The sequence below is a fragment of the Sinocyclocheilus grahami genome, unplaced genomic scaffold (assembly GCF_001515645.1).
Source record: "Sinocyclocheilus grahami isolate Dianchi unplaced genomic scaffold, SAMN03320097.WGS_v1.1 scaffold344.1, whole genome shotgun sequence".
NCBI classification, from domain to species: domain Eukaryota; kingdom Metazoa; phylum Chordata; class Actinopteri; order Cypriniformes; family Cyprinidae; genus Sinocyclocheilus; species Sinocyclocheilus grahami.
Window position 1 is genome coordinate 2,896,685 of NW_015505523.1, and position 14,220 is coordinate 2,910,904.

General features: G+C 37.9%; 1 protein-coding gene and 1 long non-coding RNA gene across 5 annotated transcripts in view; both read right to left on the bottom strand.

The window, feature by feature from the left end:
• Positions 1 to 14,093, bottom strand: part of LOC107548226 (uncharacterized) — a 23,891-nt gene extending 9,798 nt beyond the window's left edge. The window contains exons 1-2 of the long non-coding RNA XR_001604450.1: positions 14,083 to 14,093; positions 3,962 to 3,965 (exon numbers count right to left, since the gene is read on the bottom strand). This is a non-coding gene — a long non-coding RNA (uncharacterized lncRNA). The remainder of the gene's footprint in view (positions 1 to 3,961; positions 3,966 to 14,082) is intronic.
• ankhd1 (ankyrin repeat and KH domain containing 1) overlaps positions 1 to 14,220 on the bottom strand; it is a 67,013-nt gene that overhangs the window by 51,765 nt on the left and 1,028 nt on the right. The gene's annotated exons all lie outside the window — the stretch shown is intronic.

The window sequence follows — 14,220 nt, forward strand, 5'->3', positions numbered from 1 at the left end:
TTGCTGGTAGGTTATCATTGCACAAATTAACACACTCTCTATGATAAAAAAAAAAAAAATTAGAAGAGTTCTAAACTAATGTGCTGTCTTCACTGTATCTCACGCACACACGATTTTAGCCACTCACACAGATCACGTTGCGCGCACGCACAAACTTTTTAGCGCTGCAGCGCAATTTTATCAATAAAATAGCTTAATCGCTCAAGAGCTACATTATCTTTCTCAACAAGGAGCTGGTAACATCATTGTTTCTGAAGGAATTAAAGCCACAGCTTCACTGTTAATAGAGAAACGTGGCAAAACGGTGGTAATTCATACATACACAGCCTCTCTCTCGTGTAAATAAACACTTGATGAATTACACTTTTCTGAGAATAGAATATTGAAGTGGAGATCGCTAAACTGCAAGCTTACCAGTGTTTTCAGAAAGCAAGCGCGTTTATCCACAGTGGAGAGAGAGCGCGTGCACATGGTTGCCAGGTTGACAAAGATAAGTAACACTTAGCAGAGCGTTTATCCACAGTGGAGAGAGAGCGCGTGCACATGGTTGCCAGGTTGACAAAGATAAGTAACACTTAGCAGAGCGTTTATCCACAGTGGAGAGAGAGCGCGTGCACATGGTTGCCAGGTTGACAAAGATAAGTAACACTTAGCAGATATTTCTGTATTGTGCAAGTGGGAAGCTCTGTTTCGGGGATTACGTCTCTTTATATCAGGCAACCCCGGTTGTGTTCCTCTGCGGCCAGATTAAACCTTGCTGTAACCTATATATTATGCTCTATTCATTCTTTTTTAGAAACCTCGCACTTTCGACTCCATTTTAAACGTTGAGCGCGGCCCACTGCTGCACATGAGCCACAATATCGATACAGGGCCAGCTGTATCGATACTCGTATCGTCAAATCTCTGTGACGATACATCGTCGTATCGATGTATCGAACACAGCACTAGACCGTACCGCTCAACAGGTTAAACAGTCAGTTTTGGAACGTTAAATAGTTGAGAAAGAGAATGCATGTTGTGTAACAGTATATTGGGTCCGTGGATAAACTCTTAAAGGGACCGCAGTCCAATATTTATGCTGCTGTCGGTCATGTTAATCAAATAACAAAAGTAATCATTTTAATAAGTAATAATAAAAAATAAAAAATAAAAAAAAAATTCTGCTCTTGACTGAATACGTTTTATAACTTTTATGGTAAGCATTAATCTGTATTTAATTTTTACAATGAAGACTACAGAAATTAAAGTAATAAAATGTAAAATAACACTGGATGTGTTATTTAACATTTGATTACTTTAATTTCTGTAGTATTTCTTAACTGAAAAACTTAACCTGAAAAACTTAGTTTCATAGCTCTCTTTATTCTATTGCATTTATTTGTGCTGCCGTTTGCATTTTTTTTTTTGTGTTCTTATTTTATTACTGACTTTTTACTTGTTTTTTATGAAAATAAAACTTTGCATTGAAGAAAAGTAGAATTTTGTTTGTATATGCTGTCAATTATAGCTCTTAGAAAGAAAATCGGAATCGGCAAAAATCGGTATCAGCAGATCACACTAACAAAAATCGGAAATCGGAATCGGCCAAGAAAATTGCAATCGGTGCATCTCTAGTTTTGAACTTTGTATACAAAGAAATGCATATAATATAGTTTCCTAAACTATTAAGCAGCAACTATTTTCAATATTGATAAGATATGTTTATTAAGCACCAAATCAGCATATTAGAATGATTTCTGAAGGATAGTGTAACACTGAAGACTGGAGTAATGATGCTGAAAATTCAGCTTTGCATCACAGGAATAAATAACATAAAAAAACATTAAAGTAACACTTAGCAGAGCGTTTATCCACAGTGGAGAGAGAGCGCGTGCACATGGTTGCCAGGTTGACAAAGATAAGTAACACTTAGCAGAGCGTTTATCCACAGTGGAGAGAGAGCGCGTGCACATGGTTGCCAGGTTGACAAAGATAAGTAACACTTAGCAGATATTTCTGTATTGTGCAAGTGGGAAGCTCTGTTTCGGGGATTACGTCTCTTTATATCAGGCAACCCCGGTTGTGTTCCTCTGCGGCCAGATTAAACCTTGCTGTAACCTATATATTATGCTCTATTCATTCTTTTTTAGAAACCTCGCACTTTCGACTCCATTTTAAACGTTGAGCGCGGCCCACTGCTGCACATGAGCCACAATATCGATACAGGGCCAGCTGTATCGATACTCGTATCGTCAAATCTCTGTGACGATACATCGTCGTATCGATGTATCGAACACAGCACTAGACCGTACCGCTCAACAGGTTAAACAGTCAGTTTTGGAACGTTAAATAGTTGAGAAAGAGAATGCATGTTGTGTAACAGTATATTGGGTCCGTGGATAAACTCTTAAAGGGACCGCAGTCCAATATTTATGCTGCTGTCGGTCATGTTAATCAAATAACAAAAGTAATCATTTTAATAAGTAATAATAAAAAATAAAAAATAAAAAAAAAATTCTGCTCTTGACTGAATACGTTTTATAACTTTTATGGTAAGCATTAATCTGTATTTAATTTTTACAATGAAGACTACAGAAATTAAAGTAATAAAATGTAAAATAACACTGGATGTGTTATTTAACATTTGATTACTTTAATTTCTGTAGTATTTCTTAACTGAAAAACTTAACCTGAAAAACTTAGTTTCATAGCTCTCTTTATTCTATTGCATTTATTTGTGCTGCCGTTTGCATTTTTTTTTTTGTGTTCTTATTTTATTACTGACTTTTTACTTGTTTTTTATGAAAATAAAACTTTGCATTGAAGAAAAGTAGAATTTTGTTTGTATATGCTGTCAATTATAGCTCTTAGAAAGAAAATCGGAATCGGCAAAAATCGGTATCAGCAGATCACACTAACAAAAATCGGAAATCGGAATCGGCCAAGAAAATTGCAATCGGTGCATCTCTAGTTTTGAACTTTGTATACAAAGAAATGCATATAATATAGTTTCCTAAACTATTAAGCAGCAACTATTTTCAATATTGATAAGATATGTTTATTAAGCACCAAATCAGCATATTAGAATGATTTCTGAAGGATAGTGTAACACTGAAGACTGGAGTAATGATGCTGAAAATTCAGCTTTGCATCACAGGAATAAATAACATAAAAAAACATTAAAATAAAAAACATACACAGCGTAGGGCTGGGCGATATAGCTAAAAAAAAAATGTATGGTATCGATAATTATTGACATTTTTTATAACCTTTTTTAAAACAGAGCAATAGAAAAAAAAATTACATTTAACCACTATTTTTAAATTAACCCAATTTATTGAGACAAACAAATATTTTTTTGTTTTAACAGTCAAACACAAATTAAACATATCTAATTTCTAATGTTTTATATGCAGATTAAACAGGTTTTAAGGAAACTTGTCTTGGCTCCCGAGGCCACAGGAGGGCACAATAAGCAAAATAATGCAGCACAATGTCAACGCACGGAAATAACGGTCTATAAAAAAAACGTGCATTACGTCTAAATGAACTCATAAATCAAATATAATGTCGTAAATTGCATAACCAATTATGAACAAAACAGTATCATGTATGCATTGCTTAAAGAGGTCCTATTATGCTTTTTCAACTTTAGTTAGTCTGTAATGTTGCTGTTTAAGCATAAAAAAGATCCGCAAAGTTACAAAGCTCAAAGTCCACTTCAAAAGGAGATATTTTATTTAACAGAAATCACTTTTCAAAAACTACAACGAACGACTCGTTTGGACTACGACGCATTTTCTGGGATTTGTGATATCACAAATATCGACGAATGGGACGAGACCTGGTTGAGCCGCACTAGAGAAGGCAACGAGTGGTATCACTATGTCTGAGACACGCTAGCTTTCCCAAGGCAGATGAACTTAGAGTAGTTACAATAGGGCCTTTCGCACTGCTTTAGTTCCAGAACTAAATGTACAGTACTAAAGTACTGGGACGATTTTGCACGAACTATTTCCCAGTACTATTTAAAGGGTTGTATTCGCACTGACAGTGTACGTAAGACGGTCGACACACAGTGACGTCATTTGTGCGCAGCGTTCAACAGCGTAAACAAAGAACAACATTAACAACAGGAGGATGGAGGACGCCGTGATCGGAGCAGTGTTTTTGTTGTCTCGCGGGTTTCACAATAATAGACATGACATGTCGACGTATAGAGAATGAGGAGTTACGTCACGATCTTTTCACTCCACATTGCATTTCGGGAAGGCGCCGCCATATTAGCAGGATACGCTATCCGTTCCCATGGTTACTTCTCATTCTCTATAAGGATAAATGCTTCTCTTTTGTTTTGTTTTTGCCTTTAAGTTAAACAACCATTCATTCTTCATTGTATCGTTTGCAGGGAAGAGAAGCTATTTTATCGTACTGCATGATATGCGCTGCATTTCTCTCTTAGGTTTGATAGAATTTGGTTTACAGTGTTTACCCGATTAGTGTGAAAACTATCGCCTGCTGGACGCTCGCTGCTCAGTCATCATATGGTACATTGTCCAAATAAAACTGTGTTCAACAAGCTGACAGAAGTCGATCCATTTCTTTGTTGGAAACTATGCTTTATTAGTAAGATGTGTGTACAGAATGTGGTCTTTAAATATCACTGCCTCGGTGCATTAAGCGCGTTCTTTATATGAGAGGAAAATACTTAAACGCGTTGCGTTCACATTTTGATTTTATATGCATATCTGCACATAGTATATGCTTTACAATTTTAGATTTTTTAAATTTAGAAAGTCCAAGTTCTGCTAATTCACAAGCCTAGTGAGAGTCATGCTCGCAAAGAAGGTAATGTTAACTATTAAACCAACCAAATCAAAACTTTCAAAAACACACTGCACTGTGATTCTTTTAGTGAGTGAGAGTCAGTGGGTTTAATCAGTGACATTAACAGATTTACTATTCGGCGTCTTCTCCGCGACCTCCTTCCCTTGGTGTTTTTACACATAGAAAAGGCGAAAAAACATATCGCATTGTCCATTTTTCTCTCAGAACGATGATCGGAGTTACTATTGCAATTATCGATGCAGTATGAATGACATACACCGGTGACATTTTTCACAATCAAATACTGCCCTAAACTCAACAGCGGAACGGCAGCGCTATCCTGCAAGTATGGCGGATAAACAAAGCAGTTTCCCAGAACTCAACGCGGCGTCACATTCTCATTCCTAATAGGCTGCGTAAAGCGATTGAAAGAACGGGAAGGAGGACTAAGAATCTCCAACGACAACTGCCAGTGCTACATTTGCTACAAGTGCCTGCACTTCAACGTTCGTCCATCTATCGCGGTTCTCCATACTTGCGAAATAAGTTGACAATGTTTGCAGTATGTTTACACGGCGTTTTAAATCATGGCAGGTGAGGGAGCTTTCGTACGCGTTTGGCCAATAAATATGTCTCATGTCTACTTGCATCACGATTAGTACCAGTTGTGCTGGTTAGACCCTGCCCCGGAGTAGGAGCTAATTTGGTTCTCGAAAAAGGCAGTCCGGTACTAAAATCGCTCCCAGTTCCAGCGGTGCGAACACGGCAAAAAGTGGGTAGTTCCACAATTAGTTCTGATACTATGAAAAGGTTCCTGCGGTGCGAAAGGCCCTAATCATCCTGGTTTAAATCTCGCTCAAATTGATTTGATTTTTCATGCAATATTTACACTGAAGCTTGCAGTTGGCTAGGCTAGGGCATGACATTTCCCGACCAGGCGCCGAGTGGTGCCAATCACAACACACACTGGCCCAGCTAACCAATCACAGCACAGTTCGTGTTTCAGAAGGCGGGCCTTCATTTGAAACAGGAACTATTCGAGCCGTTCATGCCAGACTGGGGAGAGAGGTGTTGTAATAATGTAAAATATTTGAAAAATAATGTGCTTTTCGAACAACCTAGTATGAGAGCCTGTTCTAGTACACCCCCAAAACAAAATCAAGACTTTGTAAAAGAGCATAATAGGACCCCTTTAATACAGAGCCGAATTGCCCATCATGCAGATTGCATTTAAAAACATGAGACACACGCAGTGAAAAGGAATAAACCTCCACAAATTCATGACGTGTTTTCTAAAAGTTTTAACTTTTCATGGCCACATCTCTAGCGTGAGACGCGAGTGCAGCAGTCATATTTGTCCGTCTAAAAAAATGCACTGAATATGCATTCTATGTGAATGGCTTGGTTTCGGTTTTAACCCATTCAAGATCTTCTCCGCATTGAGCTTCTATATTTCTCTAATATTTTGAATGCATAACACAGCAGCGGCACATCTTGTGGGCAAGACTAACAAAACATTAAAATGCAACAACGTCACTTACATCATTATCACCGCATCTTGTGCGCCACTGATGATGCTACCTGACCCACTCCTAACATTCAAATGCAAATGTTTATTTTAAATTCGACTAATATTAATTATTTTATTCACAATCTTTTCATCACAGGCAGGCACAGCACTCACTTCAGCATGTGTTCATGTTTGTGTGTGCTGTCTGCGTCACTCAGAGCACGTGCCTATATCGTGCACTATATCGAAAATGTTTTATATCGTTATCGAAGGTGTACCCGCGATAAATATACCATTTAATACAACGTCCCAAAAAACACACTTTTGCACTTCCAATTTTACATGAATTTTTAATCAAATAAGAGACTTCTTTCAAAAACTAAAAACCTTACCAACCCAAATCTTTTGAATGGTAGCGTGTGTTTTCTGTATGTCATACCACCAATACATGCATTTACATGGACTTAAATTGCAAGAAACAAAAGCTGAAAATCATCAAAACATGCAGTGATCGTCATGACAAAAAGCTCTGTTGCCTATTCTGCATACTTTAGTACCACATTCCACCCACATCGGCAGAAGGACGCACGCATTTTTGAAGTATTTGTGGTAAAGAACGTAAATAAATGGGAAAGGACTGGTTTTCGATTTCAAGTTATGAGACCATGGTTTTTGCCAAAACCTAGGAGGCCATGACCAGAAACACAGCAAAACACACTATTATGGTTGTACTTATAATTATGTCAAGAGATTACTCTTTCTGCATACTGAAGTTTCAAGCCCAAGAAACTGGGAGGGGTCAAACAAATTCAGAAGAGATAAATACGAAGGGCTGCCAAAAGGAGCTGACCCAAAAAGCAGGGTGAGTAAGGCAGCGAGGCCGGGCGTGGTCAAGCAGAACCCATCTGCAGTAAGAGTAATTAAAAGCATACAGGAGCTTTTGAATGTGCAGGGCTCTGGCGTGGCTGGAATTGTTGTGCTCTGGTCTCAGACTCTGGGAAGCATCTGTCTCAGGGTGAGAGTGAGTGAGCGAGAGCGAGAGAGAAAGAGAAAGAGAGGCGAGGGCGAGACAAGATGCTACGTCCAAACAAGTGACTCATTACCTCATCTCTGCGCTGAGAAACAGACTGCGAGTGCTACACTTCCAACAAGAGGCAAAAAGTGAGTGAGGAGGGATAATTTTTTTTATTTCATACAACGACATGTCTGGTGGCTGCAGACAGGTTTAGGGCTGGCAACAATAGGATGACTTGGTGAAATCAACAACACTGGCTTAAATCCTATGTCCTTAAAAAAAACAAGTGCTTTTATGGAGCATTTCCTGACGGAAAAAAACAAAAATGATAACGTTCTATACATTGCAGGTGAAACTTTAGCCATGCACACAGATGGCCTGGCAGCGAGACTCCTGACAACAATAACATAGTGTGTAAAGTCCAAAACAGCACGTTCTGTTACACCGCTCATGTACTGCACTACATATGACCAGGGTCAGTAGGTTCACACACACAAAAAAACATAGCATATATATTTACTTGGGTTTTCAGGTCACACGTAGAGGTGAAAAGCTAAAGGATAATAGACATGCTGTTGATATAAACACAGAACATGGCATAAATAGTTCGTACAATGTATTGTTCTATCACATGTGGAAAAAGTTCACCCCAAAAAATTCAAGTTTGGTCATTTCTTTACTCTCCATGTTGTTCCAAACTCATTAGATTTTTGGGGAGATATTTGGCAAAATTTTGAACTATTCCACACAACTAAAATTAATGATGACCAGGCACTGACAAGCCCAAACAAAGGATTAAAAAAAATAAATAAATTAAAAAAAAACGGTTATTCACTAATAATCTCTGCTGCAACTAGGGCTGGGTATCGTTCAAAATTTTTCGATATCGATACCTTGACTTTGATACCGGTTCCTGAACGATACTTTTTTCGATACTAATTTTATGAAATAAATTTTAACAAGATTGCATTACCTAAAAAAAACTATTTTTCAGCTTGTTGGTCGACCAGCTTACGTCACTTCTTAGTACATACTCTCGGTGCGAATGCAACCCTTTAAATGGTACTAGAAAATAGTTCGCGCAAAACCGTCCCAGTACTTTAGTACCGTACGTTTAGCTCTGGAACTAAAGCGGTGCGAAAGGGCCTTTACAGTGCCACGAGAGCTAAAGAGAGCAGACTGCTCCGTGCGCTTTCGAATCGCTCTCACAGATGTCAAACACTGATCGATCTGCGCCGCACCTCTTCTAGTCGAACACACCGGCTAGTGCTGCAGGCTTAAGGCCAAAGTATATGGACGCGGCTGAGCACAAGACAGAACGGAATGCGGAAAGTGAAATATACCCGGGCCTTCATTGGCTCACTGACGCTGATGAGATTAACCCCTTAGGTATCGAAATGTGGTACCGAACGACGAGACATTTTTCGATACTCGATGGTAGAGGCAATTCGGTCGGTGCCTAAAAAGTATCGAACTCGATACCCAGCCCTAGCTGCAACAGATCTTTATATAAATACAGCACATCAAAAAGTAGAACATCAAAGATGCCAGACGTTACAAGTTCTTCTTGTAACTGATCATGCTGTGAAAAATATAAATAGGCATCTAGACAAATATATGAATGCATGCCATGAATATAAATCCAGAGTCGATATTAGAGAGCTGAAGGAGACGATACTACGAAAATTTCAGTCTGTTCCTCAAACAAAGTTATCATACTCAGACTGGAAATATAGTGTATGAGTCACATGGACTACTGTTTTTAAGGTGTTTTGTTTTTGTAATCTTTGAAGCATGATGGCCCCTTGTCACCTTTTAGTGCATGAAAAAGAATGGCATGTCTAACATCTTTTGAGATCTATAGAAGACAAAGCCAAAGGTTTAGAACAACAAGAGGGTGATGCATCGCTTTAAATTTATTGGTAAAAAAAGCTAGCAATAGTGTGTGGTGCTGGGGCTGTGATAAGGGCCTTTCGCAGTGCTTTAGTTCCAGAACTAAATGTACTGTACTAAATACTGGGACGATTTTGCGCGAACTATTTCCCAGTACCATTTAAAGGGTTGCATTCGCACCAAGAGTGTGTACTAAGAAGTGACGTAAGCCGGTCGACAGCGACGTCATTTGTGCAAGGCATTCAACAACGGAAACAAAGAACAACATTAACAACAGGAGGATGGAGGACGCTGTGATCGGAGCTGTGTTTTTGTTGTGTCTCGCGGGTTTCACAGTAATGAACATGGAATGTCGACATATACGTAAAGCGATTGAAAGAATGGAAAGGAGGACTAAGAATCTCCAACGACAACTGGCAGTGCTACATTTGCTACAAGTGCCTGCACTTAAGCATCCGTCCATCTATCGCTGTTCTCCATACTTGCAAAATAAGTTGACACAACGTTTACAGTATGTTTACACAGCGTTTTAAATCATGGCGGGTGAGGGCGTTTTCGTACGCGTTTGGCCAATCAATGTCTACGTCACGGGTAGTACCAGTTGTGCTAGTTAGACCCTGCTCCGGAGTAGGAGCTAATTTGGTTCTCGAAAAAGGCAATCCGGTACTAAAATCGCGTCCAGTTCCAGTGGTGCGAAAACGCCAAAAAGTGGGTAGTTCCACAATTAGTTCTGGTACTATGAATTTCCACAATTAGTTCTGGTACTATGAAAAGGTTCCCGCGGTGCGAAAGGCCCTACAGCCCCCACAAATATTTACAACAGGTACTTTGTAATGTACAATGATGCAGGGATGAAACAACTCAACTCTATAAAGAATCATTATTAAACAGAACTGCACAAGTAGATGAAACCACAAAAATACCAGTTAATCATGATGTTACACACACAACCTGGTCTGAACACATATGTGCTGCTTGAACTTGTCATAAAGAGAAGTTGCTTCTCAAGCAACAGCATGGTCACTACATATACAGCCTCAAACCTTAAGACTTATATAACCAAAAAATAACCACTTTAACTGATACTTTGCATTTAAATCTTGTATCAGTTAATTTGCCTATACAGCAGGAAGACCTAACCCTTGCACTTAAATACACTCATAATTAAAAAAAAAAAAAAAAAATCTCATGCAGCCACAAAATAAGGAAAAAAAAATCTACTTAGAGGATCATATACAAAAAGTCTTGTGATAGTCAAATGTTTTTGAACAGCCACAGATAACCTATATTGCACTACACAGGACCTAATATAGTTAGGTAGAGGGGTTGGCAGGTAGGGTTGGGCGATAAACTATCATACTGAGATTGCGATAAAAAAAAAATGTTGACAACGATGCCACGCTCTGGACATATTTATTTGATTTAGATTATTCTAGTGGCAGAAATAAACACGACGACAGCCATTCAGTACATGCTGCTAAGTCGTCTGCATGTACTGTGTGTCTCTGTGTGAATGAGTGGCACAGTTCCACCTACTACACAAACTCAAACACATGTAATGCTCAGCGTTTTCAGTTTCTGCTGTCTCAATTGAGGACATAAACTTAATCTCCAGAGCTGCTCTGAGAGTCACTTCACAAGCTTTTCACCATTTAATTTGAGGAAAAACTCAAATACACACCGAAACTCAAAGATCTTCACAACAACCTGCAAAATTAAAAGTTTGGTTTAACTTGAAGAAATTATAGCAGAAATATATTACCGTTGTACACTAAAAAAAAATGATATTTTTAAGGAATATCATACAACTAATATATTTTTCAACCACGTTTTAATATGGTTCTGTTGTGCAGCATCTTATTTGACAAAAGTACCGTTTTGTTGTAAATTGTTATATTTGTCATTATTACATTTTAAAGACTGATTAAATTGTTAAAGTTTTATTTATTTAATTAGACACACTTGAAGAAATTTGACAAATCATAAAACAAAGAATCCAGAAAAAAAAAACAAAAAAAAACAATGGAACACAGAATTTAGGGTAAATAAAATGGATTTTATGGGACCTTAAATTAATAGGTATATTTCTCTGTGGAGTTTAATTGTGAACAGTTGTTCACATCCACTCTCAAGGTCCAACATACATTTGTGGAAAGCATTTCTTCCCCTATTAAAACTATATTAATATGATAAATATCAATATTGTATGATATGGAAAAAGTATCATGATAATATTTTTGGCCACATCAGCCAGCCCCTATTGGCAGGTTCGTTGCTATGATTATATCTACAGTTTTCCCCATAGACAGGGAGTTAACATGTAGCAACTGTACAGTTGAATCCCTCTCCAGACAGCAATATGCAATTAATTAGGAAACACATGCTGTGTCATAGGCCAGTCATGTGAATTGTGTGTTGGTCATTAAATATGCGATGGGCATATACCATACACACCAACAAACGCTTATAAGATAAAAGGGTATTTCTTGCAAGTTAACATAAGGCAAAAACTCTACAGTATAACAGCGTTCCTAAAACATTAGGATGAAAAGATCCAAATGAGGGATTCAATAAACAAGGACAAACTTAGTAAAAATGTAACAAACTTTAACGCTATGCTTTTTTTCTCTTCTCATAAGAAAAAGCATTTTAACATGAGGGCAGAAAAGGGCAATAGTCTTCTACAACAAGCATGCTGCTCTTTTCATCTGACATTTGTCGGACTCTGATATTGATTTAACAGAGTCTCTGAATGAACCCAGAATATCACTTATGTGCCTGTACATGTAGAACATATAAAGGCTTCCCAGAAGCAGACTAATCTTTTTAAAAACTTCACACTCACATGGAGTCATTAAAACTGAGTCCAACTATAAAATGTATATTACTAATAGAATTTCCATGACATTTTAACATTATAGCTTGCAATAGAGGGAGAACAAGTCTGAATGTCAATTTAAAGTAACACAAATAAGCTACAAGACTGAACCTGGCTATGCAAATTTATGACTACAAACAACTGCGGAATTCCATATAGGACTAAAACAAGCAAGGAGAATGTCAAGAATTTAAATACAACTAAAAATGCATTCAATTGCTCTGTAATCTCATGGATGTAACTATTTATCACATGATCCAGCATCCAGGTCAGATTGAGTATTATGATTCAGCTATACTCTCGGTTGAATGAATAAACTTGTTTCTCATACACATAATACTAAAGACATTTAGTCTAATTTAAGTTCATAGGGCAGACTGACTCATGACACATGGTGACCTAACAGGAACTGGAAGCAGAATGCTGGAATTCGTGGGAATGTGGGTCCTACCTGAGCCTGTCATCAGCTCAGTCTACCTCCGCTGACTTCAATACCCCTCCCCCTGAATTCTAAACAAATACCAACAACACAAGGGGGGGGCACCCATTACAAGTTATAAAAAGCAACAGACACACCGGGGGGATTACATGCAGCTCTGAAATACAACAGCATATATGTTTGCAAGCCTGCTGGCCCCCTGAGAACTCAATTTGACATCAGTCATTTACTTTTATAAAGGCCTATGGTTTATCTGCAACCAACAAAACATACATTTTTAAACAAGACTGCATGCTTGGTAGTCAAGCAAATATTTAGGGGTGAGTGATATACTGGTATACACGATAACCCTGCAGAAATTTGGTAGAGATCGCAGTTATGATCCGCGTCACCATGAAAGCCTATCATCTGCACACATTTTTAAGACTTGTCAGTTTAAAGTCACGATGAAGTGTAAGCGGTGACCTTTTCTTCCATTTTGTGACATCCGAGTGCAATGATTATCAAAAATGGAAAAATGTAGGATGGGACTTGGTTCTTTGCATCAGTTGTTAATTGGATTTTGAGATGTCAGCATTGCATTTAAAAGTGGAAGCAGATAAACAAAATCTTGCAGGGTTGGAGTTAAAGGGGACTAAATGATTGGAGAAGTCCTGAATACGTCACCAGACAGAAGCCTGTAGTTTTCACCAGAAGATCCATTTTGATTAAACATAAGGTCAAAGCATCTTACAAAAAAAAAAAACTGAAAAAAGAAAGAAAAAGTAAAGAAACATATGGATGAAATGTTCACAATAAAATGCATTTAGAAAAAAAATAACAATTTGGTATTTGCATGCTACAGAGCAATCTAAAAAAAACTTGTTTTCATTTGTGTCCGTTCTATTTCTCATAAACAGTTTTACTTTAACTACAAATTATTTGCTTGTCTTCAGAATGTGAACATTTTATTTGTGTTAGGTTAGTATTTGCCGTGATATCAAAATTGGCATTAAGAATAATTTCAATTCCAACTAAAATATCGATAAATCGCAACATCCTTATAATATACTAAAACAACTGTATTGTGATATAATGTTACAATGAAATAAAATAACTCGTATCGTGATTGCTTTCGGTCATATCACCCACCCCAACAAGTATTAATTTTTCATCATGCAATTCTTGTCTGGAAAAGGCCTGTCATGTGTCAACAAAGGTGAATCCTGTTTGACAATCACAAAATCTTGGATAAAATGAAAGTACACGCTTGATTCTATAAGTAGCTGCAGTTTTAGAAGAACTTCCTTAGTGGGATTGAGAATTAAACATCTGCGGGACCTAACAGGTGCATCTTGATGTATGACGACAAACACGCATGACAAGTCGCCCTGAAACCCAGCGCCACACTTTATCATCATAATAGCAAATGATAGTTCCACTGACACAGAGGAGGAAAATATCTCAACTCAAATCTTGCTGTTTTAACATTGCGTCCCGTGAAATTTCAGAAGCTGCACTGGAGATATATTTACTTAAGCCCTAGCGCTAGTGCTGACACTCAGGTTAATGTGAACGTTGTAACATCTTGCATCTGCACTCACAAATAACACAGATGTCAAGATCCAAGCCAGAGCATAAGTTACCAAAACAGTGCAAAGGCCTGGCGAGGAACGCAGATAAGCTTTGCTAAACAG